This window comes from Euleptes europaea, chromosome 13 (assembly GCF_029931775.1).
Source record: "Euleptes europaea isolate rEulEur1 chromosome 13, rEulEur1.hap1, whole genome shotgun sequence".
NCBI lineage: Eukaryota > Metazoa > Chordata > Lepidosauria > Squamata > Sphaerodactylidae > Euleptes > Euleptes europaea.
In genome coordinates, this window is record NC_079324.1 from 49,186,881 (window position 1) to 49,210,750 (window position 23,870).

General features: G+C 46.3%; 1 protein-coding gene across 1 annotated transcript in view; it reads left to right on the forward strand.

Moving 5' to 3' along the window:
• The window catches only part of FBXW8 (F-box and WD repeat domain containing 8), a 102,146-nt gene that overhangs the window by 17,530 nt on the left and 60,746 nt on the right, over positions 1-23,870 (forward strand). The window lies entirely within an intron of this gene.

The window sequence follows — 23,870 nt, forward strand, 5'->3', positions numbered from 1 at the left end:
TTGAGAGCATCTTTTCCTGTCTCCTACTGACAGCCTAATTGGAGACTGTGATGGCTTGTGGGCGAGACAGTAAACCGAAGGGAACTGACAGCCTAATTGAGGCTGTGGAGAAAGGGAACTTTCAGCCGAAGTTCCATGGCAGGGTTGGGATGAGGGCTGGACTTTGGTTCTGCAAAGGAATCCCAGGCCGGATTCTCAGATCAAGTAGGAATATATTTAGATGTCAATCCTGCCCAAAGTCCGAGGTTTTATTACCCCCCCTCCCCAATATTTTTGGTGCTATTGAAAGTGATGGTATTGACCCAGTTGTGCCGAGTTGTTTTCTGTTGCCCCAGAAGGTCAGACCAGAACCAGCGGGTTGAAATTAAATCAAAAGAGTTTACGTCTAGACATTAGGAAGAATTTTCTAACAGAGCAGTTCCTTGGTGGAACAGGCTTCCTCGGGAGGTGGTAAGCTCTCCTTCCCTGGAAGTTTTTAAACAGAGGCTAGATGGCCATCTGTCCACAATGCTGATTCTATGATGTTAGGCTGATGATGAGAGGGAGGGGATCTTGGCCATCTTCTGGGCATGGAGTATGGGTCATTGGGGGTGTGGGGGGGAGGTAGTTGTGAATTTCCTGCATTGTGCAGTGGGTTGGGCTAGATGACCCTGGTGGTCCCTTCAAACTCTATGATTCTATGACCTATAAAGGATCCGATGGTCTGGGACCATAATCTCCTTCCACATGTTTAAGATCATTGGTGCCTCAGCTGGTAGAGGTCAAGCAGATGATGACTGGGGGCAAGGCCTTCTGTGTGGTGGCATCTTGGTTGTGGAGTGCCTTCCACAATTGGTGTTGTGATTACATTTCTCTTTAATTTTTTACTACTGCCTATTGCTAGTTCTTACAATTTTGTTTGTTAATTACTGGTAAGAGTTCCTGTTCATTTTGAGGGTCTTTTCTAGTAGAAGTGTTACTTGGAAATAACTAAAAATAGCAAAATTCAGAGTAGATCTAGTAAACGAAACTACATTATGCACAGAATTCCTAGATCTGTTTGAACTGAATCTTGGCCACTAAAAGCGAGCCTGAAGAAGATTTTGTAGAGCTTTTCTGCAACTGCTGAAGTTTGGGCTTTAGAGTATGAGCTTCAGAGACTGATAAGGTTTTATTTTCTTATTTAGATATTTATACCCTGCTTTTCTCCCCAATGGCAACCTGAAATAGCTTACAGCAGCATTCTCTTCTCCCCCGTTTTATCCTTACAACAACTGTCTTGCGTGGTGGGATGGGCTAAGAGAGTGACTAGCCCAAGGTCACCCACTGAGCTTCCGTAAGACTGTGGGGTCTGAACCTGGGTCTCCCAGACCCTACTGTGGCATTCAAAACACTACACCACATTGGCTCTTACTACAGCCTCTGAGCAGCTTGCAAGCATGGTGTAGTGGTTAAGAGCAGCGGACTCTAATCTGGTGAATGGGGGTTGATTCCCCACTCCTACACATGAATGGCGGACTCTAATCTGGTGATCTGGGTTTGATTCCCCACTCCTACACATGAAGTCTGCTGGGTGACCTTGGGCTAGTCACTGTTCTCTCAGAACTCTCTCAGCTCCAGCTACCTCTCAAGGGTAAGGGAAGGTGATTGTAAGCCCTTTGAGACTCCTTAAAGGTAGAGAAAAGTGGGGTATAAAAACCAACTCTTCTTCTTCCTCTGGACTGAGATAAATCGGTAGGTTTCCACAACCTAATGGGTTGGATCCAGTACAAATTTCCACAGTAGAGCTCTTGCACAAACAGAAACTCAAGAAAAGGACTTATTTATTGTATTATGGTTTTGTTATATTGTATGTCGTTTTGATAATGTCAGCCGCCCTGAGCCCAGCCTTAAGTCTGGGGATAAAGGGTGGAATATAAATTGATAAATAAATAAAATAGTAGCCACTCATGCTAAGTCGAGCCTTGTATACCTCCTTGTGTTTTTGCTTGCACAAGTTTTTGTACAACCAATTTTGGGGCACTGTCCCATATAAGGAGGAAAGTGCTACTTATTGCTCAAGATCTTTCTGAAGAGGAATTGTGCAACATCCATTTCTATTTCTGCTTCTTGCATCCTTGCTCCATGCCAATGTCTCACAGCATTCCAGTGGCTAAATAGAGTAGCTTCTGAATAAATTGCATGTATTTCGGTTTGTACCAGTTCATTGTTGTTCTAGGGGCAACCCTCTTGCAGATGCACATTTTGTGGTTCTGGGTGCACATGCCAGGCAAGTCGAAAGAGAGAAACAGTATGGAGGTGTTTCTATGCTAATGCTAGAAGCCTCCAAGAAAAAATGGCGGAGTTAGAGTGCATGGTTTTAAGGGAAAACATAGATATAGTGAACATTACAGAAACTTTGTGGAGGGGAGAGAACCAGTGGGATACAGTCATCCCTGGTTACAAACTGTATAGAAATGACAGGGAAGGGCGTATTGGAGGGGGTGTTGCTATGTATATCAAGGAAGGCATAGTGTCTAATAAGCTAGAGACCATAAAAAGGGCAGACTCGTCCACAGAATCCTTATGGGTGACGATTCCAGGCCCCAAAGGAGATTTAGTACTGGGGACGTTCTATTGGCCCCCTGACCAGATGGCTCAGGGTGATCTTGAGATGGAGAATGAAATTAGGGAAGCATGTAAAGGTAATGAAGTAGTAATAATGGGAGACTTCAACTTCCCTCATATTGATTGGATAAATGTATGCTCCAGTCAAGCCAAAGAGATAAAATTTTTAGACATCCGAAATGACTGTGCCCTCGAACAGTTGGTCATAGACCCAACCAGAGGGGAGGCGATCCTGGATTTAATACTCTGTGGTGCTGCCAGTGACTTAGTGCGGGATGTGGATGTAGTTGAGCCAGTTGGCAATAGTGATCACAATGGCATCAAATTTAATTTATATGTAAGTGGGAAAGTTACTGGGAAATCTCACACAATTACCTTTGACTTTAAAAGAGGGAACTTCTCTAAAATGAGAAAAAAAGAGGAAGTTGAAAGGCACAGTTAGGAGTTGAAAAAGCTTGGGGGTTACTCAAGTCCACATTAGTAGAGGCTCAGCTAGCTTGTATACCGCAGGTCAGGAAAGGTAGTAATAAGTCCAAGAGGTCACCACCATGGCTAACGAATAAGGTGAAGGAAGCAATTAGAGAAAAAAAGTCTTCCTTCAGAGACTGGAAGGTTTGCCCAAACGAGACGAACAGAAGCAAACACAAACTTGCACAAAGGAAATGCAAGCAGACAATGAGAGATGCAAAAAAAGATTTTGAGGGGCATAATGTAAAACACATCAAAACAAACAATAAGAAATTCTTTAAGTATATTAGGAGTAGGAAACCAGCTAGGGAAGCAGTTGGACCATTGGATGACAATGGGAGTAAAGGAACTGTAAGGGAGGATAAAGCGATTGCTGAAAAACTAAATGAATTCTTTGGTTCTTGTAGGTTATCTGGGCTGTGTGACCGTGGTCTTGATATTTTCTTTCCTGACGTTTCGCCAGCAGCTGTGGCAGGCATCTTCAGAGGAGTAACACTGAAGGACAGTGTCTCTCTTCAGTGTTACTCCTCTGAAGATGCCTGCCACAGCTGCTGGCGAAACGTCAGGAAAGAAAATACCAAGACCACAGTCACACAGCCCGGATAACCTACAAGAACCAATGAACTCTGACCGTGAAAGCCTTTGACAATATTTTAAATGAATTCTTCTCATCTGTCTTCACTGTTGAAGATACAGGGCAGATTCCTTCTCCTGAACAGAGATTTTGGAGAGGGGAAAATGAGGAGCTGAGGCAAATAGTGGTAACAAGGCAGGAAGTCCTAGAACGTCTAGACAAACTGCAAACTAACCAGTTATAGGGACCAGACGGTATTCATCCTAGAGTTCTTCAAGAACTCAAATGGGAAATTGCTGAACTTCTAACAAAGATATGTAATATGTCCCTTCGATCAGCCTCTGTACCAGAGGACTGGAGAATGGCCAATGTAACACCCATTTATAAAAAAGGTTCCAGGGGGGACCCAGGAAATTACAGGCCAGTTAGCTTAACGTCTGTTCCGGGTAAATTAGTGGACAGCATTATTAAAGATAGAATTGTCAAGCATATAGAAGGGCAAGGTCTGCTGGGCAAAACCCAACGTGGCTTCTGTAAGGGTAGGTCCTGTCTCACTAACCTATTAGAGATTTTTGAAAGTGTCAATAAGCATGTGGACAGGAATGAGCCTGTGTATATTGACAAAGTCCCCCACCAAAGACTGCTAAGCAAACTTCATAGTCACGGGATAAGAGGACAAGTCCTCTTATGGATTGAGAGTTGGCTGAAAAATAGGAAACAGAGAGTAGGAATCAATGGTCAGTTCTCCCAATGGCGGGATGTGAGCAGTGGGGTGCCTCAGGGATCTGTGTTGGGACCGGTGCTTTTCAACCTGTTCATCAATGACCTGGAGTTGGGGTTAAACAGTGAAGTAGCCAAGTTTGCAGATGACACCAAATTATTTAGGGTGGTTAAAACAAAATCGGACTGTGAAGAGCTCCAGAAGGATCTCTGCATACTGGAAGAATGGGCATTAAAATGGCAAATGAGATTCAATGTAAGTGTAAAGTGATGCATATTGGGGCAAAAAATCCCAACTTCACATATACACTGATGGGATCTGTGCTGGCAGCGACAGACCAAGAAAGGGATCTTGGGGTGGTAGTGGATAGCTCAATGAAGATGTCAACCCAGTGTGCGGCTGCTGTAACAAAGGCAAATACAATGCTGGCTATAATTAGATGAGGAATAGAGAATAAAACTGCTGATATCATACTTCCCTTGTACAAATCTATGGTGAGACCACACTTGGAATACTGTGTACAGTTCTGGTCACCACATCTAAAAAAGGATATTACGGAGCTTGAGAAGGTGCAGAAAAGAGCAACCAAAATGATTAGGGGACTAGAGCAACTGTCCTATAGGGAGCGGTTAAGACGCTCAGGGGTGTTTAGCTTGGAAAGAAGGCGGCTGAGGGGAGACATGATAGAGGTCTATAAAATTATGCATGGTTTGGAGAGAGTGGACAGGGAGAAGTTTTTCTCCCTCTCCCATAATACTAGAACACGGGGTCATCTGCTAAAGCTGGAGGGCGAGAGATTCAAAACAGATAAAAGGAAGTATTTTTTCACACAACGCATAGTTAAATTGTGGAACTCCCTGCCCCAGGATGTGGTGATGGCTGCCAGCTTGGAGGGCTTTAAGAGGGGAGTGGACGTGTTCATGGAGGAGAGGGGTATTCATGGCTGTTAGTTAGAATGGATATTAGTCATGCTGCATACCTATTCTCTCTAGTATCAGAGGAGCATGCCTATTATTTTGGGTGTGGTGGAACACAGGCAGAATGGTGCTGCTGCATTTGTCTTGTTAGTGGCTTCCTAGAGGCACCTGGTTGGCCACTGTGTGAACAGACTGCTGGACTTGATGGGCCTTGGTCTGATCCAGCAGGGCCTTTCTTATGTTCTTACCTCACTGGGTGTCTGTTGTGGGGAGGGGAAGGTAAGGTGATTGTAAGCCAGTTTGATTCTTCCTTAAGTGGTAGAGAAAGTAAGAGCAGTGGTTTGGAGCGGTGGACTCTGATCTGGTGAAGCAGGTTTTGTTTCCCCGCTCCTCCACATGAGTGGCAGAAGCTAATCTGGTGAACTGGATTTGTTTCCCCACTCCTATACATGAAGCCAGCTGGGTGATCTTAGGCTAGTCACACTCTCTCAGCCTCATCTACCTCACAGGGTGTCTGTTGTGGGGTGGGGAAGGTGATTGTAAGCCGGTTTGATTCTTTCTTAAGTGGTAGAGAAAGTCAGCATATAAAAACCAACTCTTTGTCTTCTTTGCTCTGAGCTTCTTGTGGGTGGAATTCTTGCATCGCATTAATGTGTCTTGATGTGCGTGTGTATCCTGGAAGAATCTGCTTGCAATTGAATCTCTGAAGCCCAGCAGGCTTGGCTTTGGTTAGTATGTGGACGATAACCGGAAGCTGCACATCAGCTGCTCTGAGCACACTGGAAAAAGGGCAGGGTACCAATTAAATGAACACGTTTGGAGGGGAAGGTGTGAGGCCTTCCTAAGTGTGTACGAGATGAGAAGTGTGACACATACACTATGAGTGCTATTTTAAGCATAGGTGTGGGCAACCTGATTGATGAGCTGAGGAAAGAATAAGACAGCTCTGACCCCGGTGTGTACACACGAAACTGGGCTGCATCTAGCTACTTGTTCCTTGGTTGTGGTTTGAGCTTTTCAGGAGGCTTAGATGCCATTAAAGGCAGAGAGAGAGAACTTGCGAGTGACAGCAAGTGGAGCACTCCTAATCTGCTCTCCTTAGAAGTAAGACCCATTTTATTGACGGGGGCTTACTCCCAGGAAAAGTGTTCTTAGGATCACACTGTATGAGAGCAGTGGGAGTCCGGATCTGTTGGTTACATGAAGAAGGTGTTTCTCAGCTGTCTAAATGTAATGCCACTGAAATAACAGATCTCTTGGTTGGGGTGGGGTTAAAAAGTGTATTTTTGTTATAGATGGCCATCTGTAAAACAGTATTCATTGATGTTGTGTGAAAAGGTCTTTGTCGAGGTTGGGAAAGACCAGTCACTCTGGAAGTGTCCTTCTGGTCCCTAGGATTTTCAGCGTTTCCTGCAAGGCTGGCCTCTGAAAAAGTGATCCTGACATTGTGGAGTTAGAAATCTGAGTAATAGGGGTCTAATTATGCATCCCCCCGGCCATAAAATAATTTGTGTTTTACTAGAAAGGCTACTGATAGTCGTTATTATCACGATTAACTGGAGGAACGCGTGTTGCCGTGGAGGCAGATAAAGCTATGCGGGGCGTCTTTTTAGGCTTCTCGTAGGATTTATACTGTAGCCCCAGCGCTGCTGTTTTTCTGAATAAATGGGAGAGATTTCTGTGCTCCCGTGGAGACCTAGCCTCTTTCTTTTTAATCATTGCAGCGGCTCTGTTATTTGCAATGCAGAGTTGAAAAGGTTTATTCCAGCAGCCTTTCTGGTGCCATGAACCTTATTAACCTTGTTTCTACACTAAAAAGCTTGGGGTTTTTCGAGAATGGATGTCCCACGATAATCACTAATCTTCTTGGCCTGGCCTGGCATATATGGTGTGTTGAAACATGGTTGTGAGAGAGAGGGAGGGAGGATTTCCCTCCTCCCCTCCCGGTTTTTCAGCCCCATGGCTCTTCAGAAGCCACAACATTGAATAGAAGCAAGCGGTGATGTCATTGGGACTGTGAAATTGGCTCAGTCCTGCGATAAATCAATGTATGGCATTTTACGGCAACACTTCATTTTAATGATACGTTTTTGTAGAGTAGGATTAGAGTCAATTGTCTGTAAAAGATATATCCCCCTTTCCCCATTAATGCCAGATTCTTTGAGTGGCGGAGACGAAGGCTGCCGTGAAGTAAATTCGGAGAGTAGCTCTCTCTCTCTCCTCTTTTCTGCTGGATAAAATGTCAAGAATTGATTGTCTCCCGACTAAAAGCTAAGTTGGTATCGACTGTGCTTCTTCGAGGGCCTTAATTTGGTCTTGGTTCTCAAGCCGAACATCCTGTTACAGCTGTTTGTTCGCCTGGCCTCAGGTATTGCCGGCAGAGGCTTGTGTGGTGTTTTTGACACTCCGGAGCGGCAAAAACGTTAGCTGCCGCTCCAGCCTTGGTGATGAAATATCAATTTCCGAAGAAAATCAGCTCTTGGTGGGGGAGCTGCGCGCTGTTCGACGGCAGCTCCGCCCCTGCGAGGTTCCAAGTGCTTCTGAACACATGAAGCTGCCTTATACCAAATCAGACCTTTGATCCATCAAAGTCAGTACTGTCTACTCAGACTGGCAACGGCTCTCCAGGTAGAGGTATTTCACATCACCTACTTGCCTGGCCTATTAACTGGAGATACCGGGGATTGAACCTGAGACCTTCTGCATGCCGAGCAGATGCTCTGCCACTGAGCCACAGCCCCTTCTCTTTGGCCTTGGAAGATTAAACCTGATATTAACCAATCCCCATCCGTAACAGTAGCAGCCCCTATAGCCCAAGGTCATCCGAGCTTGGAAGCTAAGCAAGGTCGGTACTTGGAGGGGAGGCCCCCAAGCAAGACGGGGGCTGCTGTGCAGAGGGAGGCAACGGCACACTACCACTGCTCATCTCTTGCCATGAGGTGGAACTTCGCGGGGTCGCCATGAGTCACTTGCAACCTGACGGCACCCTTTACCTTTGCAGCCATGATGGGTTGCCTTAGCGTTTGGTGGGACGCATAAAATCAAACATGATGACAAATCCAGTCGTCTGCTTCAGCGCAAAAGCCAGTGACCTATAAAGAGGGAGCAGGTGCATTGCAATAAGGCAGTTTACAGAGGGGAGAGGGGTGACTGAGTCCAACTTGTCTGATCCAGCAGGGCTCCTCCGATGCAGCTGACAGATCCATCTAGTCCAGCATTCTGTTTGCCACATTGGTGGAACCAGATGCCCCCAGAAGGCTAACCAAGCAAGGTGCTAAGGCCAAATCTTCCCTTAGCTGCTGCCTACCCAGCTGCTGGCAGTCAAAGGTATACTGCCTTTTACCATGGGGGTTCCATTTATGCATAATGGCTAGTAGCCATTGGTTGACCTAGCCTCCATGAGTTTCTCTAGTTTCCTTTTTAAAGCCATCTAAGTTAGTGCCCTTGGATACGTTATATAGCAGTGAATTCTAAAGGTTGGTTGTACTTTGTGAATAGGTATTTTGTCTTTCTCGAGTCTACTACCCATCATTGTCATGGTCTGTACTCACGTTCTGTAAGCTCCCAGGGAAGAATCCCTTCTTTAGCTACCTGTTGTTCACCCCAGTCATTACCAGCATGGTGTAGTGGTTAGGAAGAAGAAAAAGAAGAGTTGGTTTTTATATGCCAACTTTCTCAACCACTTGAGGGAGACTCAGACAGGCGTACAATCACCTTCCCTTCCCCCCCTTCCCCTTATCTGGTGAACTGGATTTGTTTCCCCACTCCAACACATGAAGCCAGCTGGGTGACCTTGGGCTAGTCACACTCTCTCAGCCCCACTCACCTCACAGGGTGACTGTTTTGGGGATGGGAAGGGAAGGTGATAGTAAGCCGATTTGAGTCTCCCTTAAGCGGTAGAGAAAGTCAGCATGTAAAAACCAACTCTTCTTCTAAAAATGCAGTCCACAATGGCTGCCATGTAACAGTGCAATCCTATGCAGACTAACTCCACTCTAAACCCACTGAAATCAATAACTGCGCTACAAAAAGGAGTCTTCCCCTGGGTCCATGCGACCAGATGTTCGAGCTGAGAACTCAGTTCCCAGGTGTGTGAGAGCACAATTTGGAGCAGGGCCATGGCACACCCAGAGAAGGGGCTTATGCATTCCTCCTGTGCTGTTTTCCTGATGCAAAATGGCCCGGGGTGAAATTTGCCTTGTTGGAGGCTGCATGAGTACTGATAAGTGTACATTTAGATTTCCCCAGTGGGGCAAACGAAGAGTCCAGTGTGACGCCGCTAGATCGACACTGTCAAGCTTATGCTCAGTAGAAGCTGAAGGTGGTTAGCTCATTGACAGTGAAGTAATTGGCTCCCTTTAGAGATTCATGTGCAGTGGGTGTGGTCTTTTATTCATTGATTGGACCTTGGGTTTTTTAAAAATTAATTTATTTATATCTCACCTTTCTCCCTAATAGGGACCCAAAACAGTTTATATCATTCCTTATATCCTCCCTTTTATTTTTACATCAACCCTGTGCGGTAGGTTAGGCTGAGAGTGTGACTGGCCCAAAGTCACTCAGCAAGTTTCCATGGCAGAGTAGACATTTGAACCAGGGTCTCCCAGATCCTAGTCCGACACCCAAACCGCTACACTATGCTGGCTCTCTGGTTTTCTGTTGTGCTCTAACGTAACACACATCTCTTGGGCAGTGGGTTTCCTGGCCTTACTCGTCGGTGATTTATCTCCTCTCTTCCCTGAGATCCTTCTGAGCATAGGTATACTTCTACCAAATGTGGGTACCTGGTATCAGGCATGAAGAAGAAGAAGTTGGTTTTTATATGCCGACTTTTTCTGCCACTTAAGGGAGACTCAAACCGGCTTACAGTCACCTTCCCTTTCCCACAACAGGCCCTGTGAGGTAGGTGAGGCTGAGAGAGTGTGACTAGCCCAAGGTCACCCAGCTGGCTTCGTGTGCAGGAGTGGGGAAACAAATCCAGTTCACCAGATTAGCCTCCGCCGCTCATGTGGAGGAGTGGGGAATCAAAACTGGCTCTCCAGATCAGAGTCCACCGCTCTTAACCACCACACCAAGCTGGCTCTCCAATCTGGAGAACTGGGTTTGATTCCCCACTCCTCCACATGAGTGGCGGACTCTAATCTGGTGAACCTGGTTGGTTTCCCCACTCCTATGCATGAAGCCTGCTGGGTGACCTTGAGCTAGTCACACTCTCTCAGCCCCACCTACCTCACAAGGTGTCTGTTGTGGGAAGGGGAAGGGAAGACGATTGTAAGCTGGTTTGAGTCCCCTTAAAAGGTAGAGAAAGGCCGTATATAAAAACCAACTCCTATTCCTCCACCACTACTACCACCACTACCACTGCTTTGCCCCAGATGTGACAGTGGAACATGATTGAGGCACCAGAATAGAAATCAGAAAATATCCCTGAGAAGAACGCAAGAGTTTGACCAGAGAACCATCTAGCTCATCCCGTTTCCCACAGTAGCCAGCCAGATGGCTCCAGAAAGTCAACAGGCAGGCATGTGAAAGTAATAGCCCTTCCCCCTTATCTACAGTTCAAAGATATATGGTCTCTGAACTTGGAGATTCTATTGTCTTGCTTTCTAGCCATTGATAGCTCTGTGGAGTTGATTGATGTCCTTTTAAGGCTCTTATTTGTCTACCTTTATTTTCCCTAGGAGGCTAGTTCATCAAGAGTTGTTGCTAGCGTTGAAGCTCCATCGGCTCCACAATGGAGAGACTTGCATTAGATAAAAAATGAGCCAGTAACAGATTTTCTTTTTTTTTTTACATTTTTGTTTACATTTTTACACAGAAGCAGGAAAAGCGAGTGCGCAGGTATGCAACAGCGAAGAAAATTCTGTGCTAATTTTAGAACTTCTTGATGACAACAATAGGCCCCTGGGTGTATTACAAACTTTAGGTGCCTTGTTGTCTTAACAAACAGCAAAACCTACTATAATAATGAGCCTAAACAACCATTTACCTGATAGAAATGTGTGCCGGGGTGGAGGGCGGGGGAAAGACTATGTTCAGTATTGGCCTCTTTTTTCCCATTTGTTTTTCAAAATTCTGCTTTGTTTTTCATACTAGACAATAGCATTCCACAGTAATCGCAAAATTCAATACCAACATAATTGTATTGTTACAATCACACAAAGGTGCCGTCTACTGAGTCAGGGTATTGGTTTCTCAAGGGCCGAATTGTCTACTCTGACTGCAGTGCATCTCCAGGGTGCCAGGTCAAGGAGAGCCAGCGTGGCGTAGTGGTTAAGAGTGGAGGTTTGGAGTGGCGGCGTGGCGTAGTGGTTAAGAGTGGAGGCTTGGAGTGGCGGACTGTGATTTGGAGAGCCTGGTTTGATTCCCCACTCCTCCACATGAACGGCAGAGGCTAATCTGGTGAACTGGATTTGTTCCCCCACTCCTACACATGAAGCCAGCTGGGTGACCTTGGGCTAGTCACAGTTCTCTCAGCCTCACCAATCTCACAGGGTGTCTGTTGTTGGGGGGGGGGAGGGAAGGGAAGGTGATTGTAAGCCAGTTTGATTCTTCCTTAAGTGGTAGAGAAAGTCGGCATATAAAAACCAACTCTTTTTCTTAACTGGAGATGCTAGGGATTGAACCTGGGACTTCCTGCAGGCAGAGGTAGATGCTCTGTTACTGAACCATGGACCTTCCCCAATCCATAAAAGTAAAAAGGTAAAGGTCCCCTGTGGAAGCACTGAGTCATTCCTGACCCATGGGTGACGTCATATCCCGACGTTTACGAGGCGGTTTGCCAGTGCCTTCCCCAGTCATCTTCCCTTTAACCCCAGCAAGCCGGGTACTCATTTTACTGACCTAGGAAGGATGGAAGGCTGAGTCAACCTTGAGCCGGCTACCCGAAACCAACTTCCGTCGGGATTGAACACAGGTCGTGAGCAGATCTTGGACTGCAGTACTGCAGCTTACCACTCTGCGCCACGGGGCTCTTCCCCCAATCCATACCGCTTGACTTTCTTAATGTCAATCCAGGTCTTATATCAACCTCTCAGAAGTTGTATTGGCAGCAAAGACTAATTAGGCTGTAGGGATCTAGCAGTTGCCTGGTTCTTGTTGTTATTTTACCTTGGTGTAATATGGATCTCTTGCATTTTCATCCTGCCTATTCTACAAGGATCTTGCAGCGGCGTACACAGTTTCCCCTTCCTCTGTTTTGCCCACACGACGATACCGTGCAGTAAGTTAGGCCAAGGGCCAAGCCAGACGTTACGGCGTCCTCGGGGTCCATGCCATTTTAGAACTGACCTTTGCCATTTGAAGGTGCCGCAAGGGCCTGATCTTCATGAGGCCTGCAGCATGGCGGGACCAGGCAGTCTTGTTTCCCGCTCCCTGTGCCTTTTCAGGTGCTAAACCCGCAAAAAAATCCCAACTTCATATATATACTGAAGAGGTCTGTGCTGGCAGCGACAGACCTAGAAAGGGATCTTGGGGTGGTAGTGGATCGCTTGATGAAGATGTCAACCCAGTGTGCGGCTGCTGTTAAAAAGGCAAATTCCATTCTGGCCATAATTAGACGAGGAATAGAGAATAAAACTACTGATATCATACTGCCCTTGTACAAATCTATGGTGAGACCACACTTGGAATACTGCGTACAGTTCTGGTCACCACACCTCAAAAAGGGTATTGCAGAGCTTGAGAAGGTGCAGAAAAGAGCAACCAAAACGATTAGGGGACTAGAGCAGCTGCCCTATGAGGAGCGGTTAAAACGCTTAGGGCACTTTAGCCTGGAAAGAAGGCAGTTAAGGGAAGACATGATAGAGGTCTATAAAATTATGCATGGTTTGGAAAGAGTGGACAGGGAGAAGCTTTTCTCCCTCTCTCATAATACTATAATGTGGGGTTATCTGCTGGAGGGTGAGAGATTCAAAACAGATAAAACGAAGTATTTCTTCTCACAACACATAGTTTAATTTTGGAACTACCTCCCTCAGGATGTGGTGATGGCTTCCAACTTGGAAGACTTTAAGAGGGGAGTGGACATGTTCATGGAGGAGAGGAGTATTCATGGCTACTACCGTATATACTCTGGTATAAGCCGACCCGAGTATAAGCCGACCCCCCCAAATTTGAGGCCAGAAAAGGGAATTTCTTATTGACCCGCGTATAAGCTGAGGGTCAATAAGAAATTCCCTTTACCGGTAATGCTGCGCTCTAAAATGGCAGCCGCCATTTTAGAGCGCAGGGATGATCTCGCCCCTGCCCCAGGTCGCCCTCCCGCCGGCCTCCCGGGCCCTCCCGACCCACCCCGACCCCAGTGCCATCCAGGGGGGGAGGGGGAACAGCCCCTGAACCCCCTACTCACCAGGAGAGGCGGCGAATCGGCGGCGGCGTGGCCTTCCTGCCCCTGCAGGAGGCCCCTGCAGGCCGCTTCCGGCTGGAGGAAACCACGCGGGCCCGGCGGCGGTGACGGCGGTAAGTTCCCCCCTCCCTCCTCCCTCCCTTCTTCCCCCTCCCTCCTCTACCGTATTGACCCGGTAGTTAAAATGGATACTAGTCATGATGCATGCCTATTCTTTCCAGGATCAGAGGAACATGCTGAATATATTAGGTGCCTTGGAACACAGGCAGGATAATGCTGCTGCAGTCTTGTTTGTGGGCTTCCTAGAGGCACCTGGTTGGCCACTGTGTGAACAGACTGCTGGACTTGATGGGCCTTGGTCTGATCCAGCATGACTTTTCTTATGTTCTTAAGATGAAAGACAGCTGGAGAGTCTCAAGTGGGTAGAGATTTAGGGGGCAGGACAGATCCGCAAACCAGGTTCTTTATCAAAAACCAGGCGGTTTAAGGCAGACAAGAGTTTCAGCCCTCTCCCCCAAGACAGCAGCTGAAGAAGGAACCAGTGTAGCTCCCTCCCCCCCAACACGTCTGCCAGTTGTTTGGAAGCTGCCTGCGTATTCTACAATACTCCGTGTCCTTGGGGAGAGAGAAAAAAAAGCCCTTCCATTTTGAAGTGTCTTCTCTCTGAGCCAGAGCTGGCTTTGTATTGTTTTGAAACGGAGGCGCACGTGGCAGGAGGCGGCTGTCGCTTTAAGCCACTCGCCCGAGACATGTAATTGTAGAAAGGGGGTTGGTTGTGTACGGCATTGATTGGGAGTGAGGTAACCGCAAACACCGGGGCGTCTCAAATGAAAAGGAATCCGAGGCCTGACCCAGAAAACAAGCATCGTAACCGCGCGCGCGAAGTGTTATTGATAAACACACGCCTGCCAGATTGAATTCTCTGATGTCAGGCCATCAGCGCGGGGCTCTTCAGACAGGAGAGATGATAGCTGCCGCTCGTGCCCCGCGGCTCGAGTTGCCATCAATCAATCCTGCCATCTCACCATCTCCCAGTTTGGGTGACGAGGAACAGGGTCCGATCAGAGCTATTTTTTTCCCCTTCGTAGTCCAGATGCAGTTTTCTGAACAGTGGGCTCGAATATCCTTGCCATCTCTTACACATGTTAATTTAAACACCGTCTGCAAATCCAAAATTGCACATTAATTGGTATCGAACAACAGTGTGGGGTGTGTGTTTTAATCATGTCTTTTAAATGTGTTTAAGAAGAAGAAGAGTTGATTTTTATATGCCGACTTTCTCTACCACTTCAGGGAGACTCAAACTGGCTTACAGTCACAAGAAGAGTTGGTTTTTATATGCCGACTTTCTCTACCACTTCAGGGAGACTCAAACCGGCTTACAGTCACCTTCCCTTCCCCTCCCCACAACAGACACCCTGTGAGGTAGGTGGAACTGAGAGAGCTCTAAGAGAGCTGTGACTTGCCCAAGGTCACCCAGCTGGCTTCGTGTGGAGGAGTGGGGAAACAAATCCAGTTCACCAGATTAGCCTCCGCTGTTCATGTGGAGGAGTGGGGAATCAAACCCAGTTCTCCAGATCAGAGTCCACCGCTCCAAACCGCTGCTCTTAACCGCTACACCATGCTGGATGATGCTTATGTTTATTTAGCACATTGCAAGTATTTATAGCATTTCCAATACATTAGTAATCATTGCAAGATCTTTATGAGATGAATCAGGGTTGCCCCTTAGAGGTACTTTGCCACACAGAAGTGGGATGATACATGTGTCATTTCTCTGCCATCTTTGCATCAGCCAGTTCACGGCCAGGCCTATTGTTGCATCTACTGACTCTTAAATCTGAGCCTTTATTGTCTCGGGAACAAGAAATTAGTTGGCCTTTTTTGCTGGCAAAATCTCCCAAATATACTCTGACTTGGGTGCCAGTTGTAACATGGATCAGGCACAAGAAATATTTGACACATTATCTGATCAGCTTATGGATTGTTCTGACGTAGTTACTGTGATGGATGTTGATAGGGTCCTAGGATCTGTGAAGGCTACTACTTGTGGTCTGGATCCTTGTCCATCCTGATTGCTGAAGTCTTTTGAGGATGTAAATAAGTCATTTATGTCTGTCATAAATCAGTCACTGACTCAGGGCACCTTCCCTAGGCCACTGGCCCCTGCTTTAAAAAATCATCCCTGCAGAAAAGTGATGTTAATAAATATCACCTTGGCACTAAATTGCCCTTTATGGGAAAGGTCATTGAGACAATGGTGACAGATCAGCACCAGGCTGCCTTGGGTAACTCATGTGCTCTGGACCCATTTCAGTCTAGCTTGTGACCAGGTGATGGAACAAAAGACAGCACTGGTGGCTTTCATTGCTGATTTCCATCTGAATGTAGACAAAGGTTAAATTGTGCAACTCTCTACCCCAGGATGTGGTGATGGCTGCCAACTTGGAAGTCTTTAAGAGAGGTCATGTTCATGGAGGATAGGGCTGACAATGGCTACTAGTCAAAATGAATGCTAGTCATGATGCATACCTATTTTCTCCAGTATTAGAGGAGCATGTTTATTAAGTGCTGTGGAACGCAGGCAGGAGAATGCTGTTGCAGTCATCTTGCTTGTGGGCTTCCTAGAGTCACCTGGTTGGCACTGTGTGAACAGACTGCTGGACTTGATGGGCCTTGGTCTGATCCAGCATGGCTTTTCTTATGTTCTTAAGGTCCATGCCTCTTTGTTGCTCTGCTCACGACCAGAGTTTGATCCCAATGGAAGTCTGTTTCAGGTAGCCTGCTCAAGGTTGACTCAGCCTTTCAATGGCAACGGCAAACCACCCCCTAAACATAGTCTGCCTAGTAAACGTCATGATGTGATGTCGCCCCATGGGTCAGTAATGACCTGGTGCTTGCTCCTTTACCTTGACACTTGACCATACTGTCTTGTATAAACGTTTTGAGGCAGAAGTAGTATTGGGGGATGTGCTTTGGATTGGTTTGAACAATTCCGTATGGACCTGGCTCAAAGGTTTGCCATTGGAAACCAGTTGGCACCAGTATGGGATTTGTCCTGTGGGATTCCGCAGAGTGCGGTCTTTCTCCTCCCATGCTATTCAATCTCTATTTAAAGTCCTTAGGAGACATTATTCATGGTTTTGGAATTGGGTGCCATCAGCATACTAACAACACCCAGCTCTCTATGTCTCTATCCAAATCTCCTAGGCATACTATAGAATCTGGAACCACAACTTGACTGCTGTGGTTAAATGGCAGAGAGGGAACAAACAAACTAAACTCTGACAAGTTGGAGGTAGTGCTGCTTGGGAAGCCTGAGGTCTTGAAGGACTTGGTGCTTTCCAGTTTTGATGGGGGTCCAGCTGACTGTTGCTTACTCGGTCAAGATCCTAGTGGTTACACTGGATCCAGCATTACTGCTGAAGAAGTAAATTAATGCAGCTGTAAAAAATGGCTTCTTCAAACTTGTGTGTGTGTGTAAAGTGCCTTCAAGTCACAGCCGACTTATGGCGACCCCTTTTGGGGTTTTCATGGCAAGAGACTAACGGAAGTGGTTTGCCAGTGCCTTCCTCTGTATAGCAACCCTGGACTTCCTTGGTGGTCTCCCATCCAAATACTAACCAGGGCCGACCCTGCTTAGCTTCTGAGATCTGTCGAGATCAGGCTAGCCTGGCCCATCCAGGTCAGGTCTTCAAACTTAGTATAGCCTAGAGGATGGACCTCTACCTTGACTCGGCTGATCTGGCTGACTGGATCCACACCATGGTAACATGGAGACTAGAATAGTGTAATGCACTCTGTATAGGTCACCCCTCGGAATCAACTCGGAAACTCCAGTAAGGGCAGAATACTGCAGCAAAGTTATTATCAGAGTTAGATGGTACATGCATATTATGTCCATTCTGCAGTCACTCCATTGGCTGCCGGTTAGTTACATTTCAAGGCCATCACATATGAAGCCCGTCATGGCCTCATGTCTGCAGGACCATCTTTCCTCTGCCCCACAATAGCTTTGCTCATCTGAACAGCACTTTCTAGAGGTGCCACCAACCTTCAAATGGGTAAGACGCACAACTTCTTGGACGAGTGCTTTCTCTGTAGAGACCCCTCCACCTTATGGAAAGGTCTACCTGAGGAGGTCAGGAAGGCTCCCACACTTATGGCTTTCTGCAAACTATATAAAACAGAGCTGTTCAGGAGGGCATTCTTATAAAGGAGTTGGGCTGCGTTGTAATGGAATGATTCAGGATGAAGTTTCAATGGAGAGAACGGGACAGTGGAGTTACTGAGGATTTTAAATTGAAATTGGTGTGTTGGAAATTGCTGTAATTTTAATTACTGTTGGAAATTGCCTTGAGCCTGACTTGGTCGGGAAAGGGTGGGATAGAAGCCAAATAAACAAATACTTGTGTAATGCCGTTTCTTGCGTTGCTTAATATGTCACGTTTAATGCTTATGCCTTGTTTCAGATTTTTGAAATCCTTGTCCTGTTGTGCTGTTTGTCTCTTCATCCTATTGATTGTGCAGACTTACATGATGTAATCTGCCTTGTGTCTCAGTGAGAAAGGTGGACTATTAATAACGTAAATAAAATGTTTCTTTTTCAGGATGTGAAAAACTATCTTCAGGTGTGTGTCTCCAGTTCTTATTTCTTTCAGAATAAAGTGTGTCAGCTATCGGACATTTAAGAAATACTGATTTAGAAGGACTATAAATTGAAACATCTCTGGGGGCAGTAAACCAGATTAGACCGCAATTGATCCATTACTAGATAACCTGCTGCTTGTTTGCTGCAGATTCGTAGCATAGGATGAGTATATGTGATAGAGATCTCAAAATTGCCGCTGTGAGGGATCGTACCCCACCTCCCCCTTTTCCAGCCCTGATCCAAATAGCACTGTGCCTCACTTCTGGCGGTTACTCAAATTGTAAAATTGCGGCAGACCCCCTCACAGTTCCCCCGTCGTCCCATCTGGTTTTACCCCGAAGCTGGAGAACCGGTTCGATTCTGAATGCATCAACCCATTTCTCCGTGGAACACAACTTCAAAGATTCCTATCTCATCTCTTGCTTTTCGTAATCTGTGAATCTAGATTACGTGTGAGAGAAACGGGCTCACACTAAAAATTGCTCTCATCTCCCCACGTTTACACAAAGACTTAAATTTCTCCTCTTCTTCCCCCTTCTTTCTCCCCCCCCCCATTGATAGGTCACCTTTATCAGGGGAGAAAGCAGATGACATCACCGGTTCACACAGGTCAGGTTACAAAATGTGTGCGAGGGGTCGAATTGCCTGACATGACAAGTGTATTCACTCCTCCCCTACCTAGTGAAAAGGATCCTCTCAGGTGAAACCACAGAGAGAAACATGAGAGCAGGGCTCTTTGTTCCGGCTCCCTCACTTCTTGGCCTGGTCATTAAGCTATTGGTTTACCAAGGGCTTTTCACCCCATGTTCTCTTGGCCAGGGCATTCCCCAGGCCCCCAGATTTACAGCGAATCACTTAATATTGTGAGCCTAGATTTCATGGCTGGCATGAAATTAGCATCCTATTCAGTTTGAGATAGCAAATGGCACTATTCCCCCTTGGAGGGGGTGGGGGACACAGAAATCTCTTAACAATGTCAGCTGGCTCTGCTGCCAGGCCTTTGGAAAACCTTGACTACGGTTGCATATCTGATTATTTTCACAGCCTATAAAGAAAGTTATTTTTGAATGCTAAAAGGCTTTGCGCAGCTACCTCTGACACATGATCAACTGCATTATTATTAGTTGCAGTTGGAAGGCTTTAAGAGGGGAGTGGACATGTTCATGGAGGAGAGGGGTATTCATGGCTACTAGTAAAAATGGATAGTAGTCATGATGCATACCTGTTCTCTCCGGATCAGAGGAGCATGCCTATTAGGTGCTGTGGAACACAGGCAGGATAATACTGCTGCAGTCATCTTGTTTGTGGGCTGCCTAGAGGCACCTGGTTGGCCACTGTATGAACAGACTGCTGGACTTGATGGGCCTTGGTCTGATCCAGCATGGCTTTTCTTATGTACTCTGCTGTCAGTTTTATTTTTTAATTATGGTTCTAAAATTAAAAATTTTTATCGTTATTATCATTATTGCTGTTAGGTTGTGGTGCACCGTCAGGGTACTTAGAAAGTTACTTAAAGAGCCTTACTGTGCAATCCTATATTTACCACTGTGCTTACACCGAAATAAGTATGCTATCTTGTACTATGTTAGGTTAGGAACTATGGTTTTAATTATATGTTTTGCTCCTATATTTGTATGTCTCTTTATTGTTGTGACTGTAAGCTGCCCTGCCAAGAAAGGGTGGGGTATAAATCGAATGAAATAAATAAAATAAGCTTTCAAGCTTAGAGAGTAACATGGGCTATACAGAAAGTCTTTGTTTCCAAGGCCTGTGCAATTTCTTATATGCTTCTGATTTCCCGCTTCCTTATTTTTTCTCTCTCTCGCTTTTCTCCCCTTTCCCCAGTTACAATATATGCTCATTGGTTCATCCAACAATAAAACGAAGAAGCAATAACATAATGTAATAAACACAAAGAACTTCGAAGAGGAGGGGGTGCTTTGGGAGAAGCCTTTCATTACTTAATTCCTGCACTGCCTGCTAGGAAAAATAATTGATTTGTTTCTTCCTACTATATTTAGAGCATGTTTCTTCGGAAACCTGCTGCTGCCATACCAACACCTTTGGAAAGGTAGTCAGCCATCCTGGGGCTTCTGTGGGCTGTGCATCTTGTACCTGGTGGTTGTGTTTTGCGGTTTCAATTGGGTGCAGCGATCCTTGGTTTCTTTCATTAGCCACTGCAGGTATCTTGGAAATAAATTTAGGCCCCCTTCCTGATGTGGCAAAGAAAAAAAAAAAACAACTGAATTCATTTCAGTGATTTATATCCAGCCCTTCGACCCTGCTGGCCTTCCTGGCTTAACCTCCTCATTGCGTGAAGGAGTGACAGCCTTAATAAACAAGCTTGGAGATCATTTCCAAAATTCTTTATTAGTCCTTGGAGATCAGAAAGTTGCAGTGATGTGTCCTACTTGATGCTGGCCTCGTGCTTGCATGCTCAGGTAATTTAAGTATCCACATTTCTGGGATCGTGTTGCAGAGTGCGAGGACAGCCTCTAATGTCAAACCCCCAAACTGGCATTGCATCCCCACAAAAATCCCCAGTTTGGTGTAGTGGTTAAGAGCGGTGGTTTGAAGTGGTGGACTCTAATCTGGAGAACTGGGTTTGATTCCCCACTCCTCCACATGAGTGGCAGACTAATCTGGTGAACCGGGTTGGTTTCCCCAGTCCTACACTGGGAAAGGACACCAGCTGGGTGTCCCTGGGCTAGTCACAGCTCTCTTTGAGCTCTCTCAGCCCCACCTTCCTCCCAGGGTGTCTGTTGTGAGGAGGGGAAGGGTAGGTGATTGTAAGCCGGTTTGATTCTTCCTTAAGTGGTAGAGAAAGTCAGCATATAAAACCAACTCTTCTTGTTGTTGTTGTTCATGGTTGAGTTCCTAATTCATATTGCTATTGAACAAAACGGGAAAGCAGTTTCTGCCAAAGCAGTGTTTTTTGAATCTGTGCAGCCAATCAAATCTCCAGCAGCCACCCAGAAGCCCTGCAGGGCAAAAGTCCCACCTGGCCCTGCCCGCTTTCTGAAAACACTTGGCGGGTGCCATGAAAGGTGTCGGCATGTGCCAAGGCGGAGACACTTGGCATGGACTATGATTGGCTTGCTGAGCCCAGTGGTTTGATTCCATGCAAGGTAGTGGCGTAAGAAGACATGACTTGGGCATTCTGTCCACTTGGAATAAGTTATATCTAATTATGGATTATGAAATCATGCATGCTTGCGTTTATTTTAGAGCTTTGGACCCCAATAGTTAATACTGTTGTGCACAGTGTTAGCATTTTCTTACCTTTTTGTCTGCACACAGTCGAGTCTGTATAAGAGAGATGCATCCACCAATTTTCTGGGCCACTTCATAAGTCTGGCTCTAACCTACAAACTCACATGCCATGATAGCATTTTTTACTTTTAAGTTGCCAGAGCATACCCTGTTCTTCCAAAACTGTGTTTACTCTGTGCTAAAAAAAACTCTAAGGAAAACAGTTGGTTCAAGAACTTTACTGATTGATTGTTATAGCAAGCATATCATATCTCTAACTCTGAACTGGGCCATAGAGTGTGGATCAATAAATCTGCAAAATGGAGCTAGGGATAGATGGGGAGGGATCTCTCTACAAACCTAAAAGAAGTCCCTGGTTTGCAGAAAAATCTGAAATCTAAAAAAAAAAATACATCAGGGGTTTAAAACTCCCACAAATTATAGGAACAATGCCTGTAGCTTTAAGAAAAGAACGTCCTCTGAGTTATTAGTGGCCATATTGGAAGTTGCTAGGCCACCAGAACAATGTTGTTGAGCGTTGTAAGTGTTGGTTTCGGCAAAGCTGTGGATAGAGCTCCTAGAGGCCAAAACAGTACTAGAAAAGATCCCATCCCTTGATGGAACAGGACTTACTGGGGACAAGCCCAGTGGGGACCACTGGAGACTCACAACCTGCACAACTGGGCCCGGCCCTGCTGCTGGCAGCCCCACTGTAGCTATAACTCAGTCAGACTTTCCCAGGGACAGCCTGCCATGGGGGAAGGAAAGAGGGAAAGTTGAAGTCAGCAGGATGGATAAAGGCTGTTGACTGGGGTGGAGAAGAGGAAGCAGGAAAAGGGGGAGAGGGTAGGGAAAGAAGAAATAGTGGGGAACGGAGGATACAGGGGGAAATGAGATGCCCTCAAGTTTCTGCTTGTTTTTCTGTCTAACCTAAACTCGCCTTCCCCCTATGTAAAACCATAGTATTGTATCCTATAATTGAGAGTTCTTATCTGGCCTGCGAGCCAGCCGAGGCAACCACCCCCCTCCCCAATCTGGGCTAGCAAGGAATGGCCCTGCCCGGCACAACCAAGTGACATTTATATCTAGCCCTCATAACAACTGAGTTTGACACCCCTGCTTTATAATCTCTGTAGCCCCCTCTGAATTTTTTGAAGATTGTCAGCAAGTACGAACATGTAAGGAAATCCCCACCAGTTTGCTTATTGGCACAGTAATATTGAAGTTGGGTTTTCTGTCCATATGCTGTCCGACCTCTTCCTATCTTCCCCGGTCAACCAAGGATGAGGCAACCTCACGTACTTGACTTATCTTTCCGGGAGCAAGACATTTGCAAAAGATCGCTGTGTGTCCGCAGTGGTGCCATGGACCAAAGGAGAAAATCCTCTGTGAAGATCGCTTAGTTTTGTGGGCATTTGTCAGCTTGGTGTGCCTTCCTTGCAGTTGTACTTTGCACGCCCGCTAATTAGACAGGCATCAACATTGGGGGCCAAAGGCTTACTAACAATGCAACAGTGATAGCTGAGTCTTAATTGGCTGAGTGTAATTGTCATTAGGCAATGATAAGGACATCTGGGGCTCTGGAGAGAGATCAGCCTCCCATTTCCCCAGATTGATTTTGGCTTAGCCAGACCAATTTTTTTTTTTGCCGCTTTCCAATTTTTTTTTAATCCCCAGGAAGTCGCCAGCCTCTTCAGCACTACTTCCACAGGACAGCGCCCAAGCTCCATTCCACCTGCTGCAGTCAGCCTGGCCGAAGCAGGTCCTTTGTTTTTGTTCTGTGTCGCGCTCTCTGTCCTGCAAAGTTGGCTCTCTCTGTCCCGCAAAGTTGGCTCGGTTGGAACTGGAAGCATGAGAGATTACTGCTCGCCACTGTTTCCTTTCAGAAGTCAGCTGTGAAACCTCCCCTTTTCAGAAACCAGCTTGGAGGCGCAGAAGGGGCCAAGGCCAGCCTTAGCAACAGAATCCCTCTCCCCAGCTGCGCCATTTAGTTGGAGGCTGAACGAGGCATCTTGTTGGATCCCTGGAAAGATGGACGTTCAGGGCTTCTTGTTCTGAGGCTTCTGAGGGAGAAGGGAGCAAGAAGAGAAGGGAAGGGAGTGTAGGAACTGCCTGTTGCCTGTTGAACACTTGAATAAAGTTTATGGCTGCAAACCTGCCCTTCTTTGGTGCGTACTTGCAAGAGATGGAAGGTCACCCCTTCCCAATCTTGCTGTAGCCCTCTGCCTTGGCCGTACAAGTGGGCCGACCTAACCCCAAATGAGACCCGGCAGCTACGCAGATACTTAAAACCATTAATCAAAACACACAGACTCATGAACAGGGAGGAGGGCTAATAAGTGTTTGTGGGAATG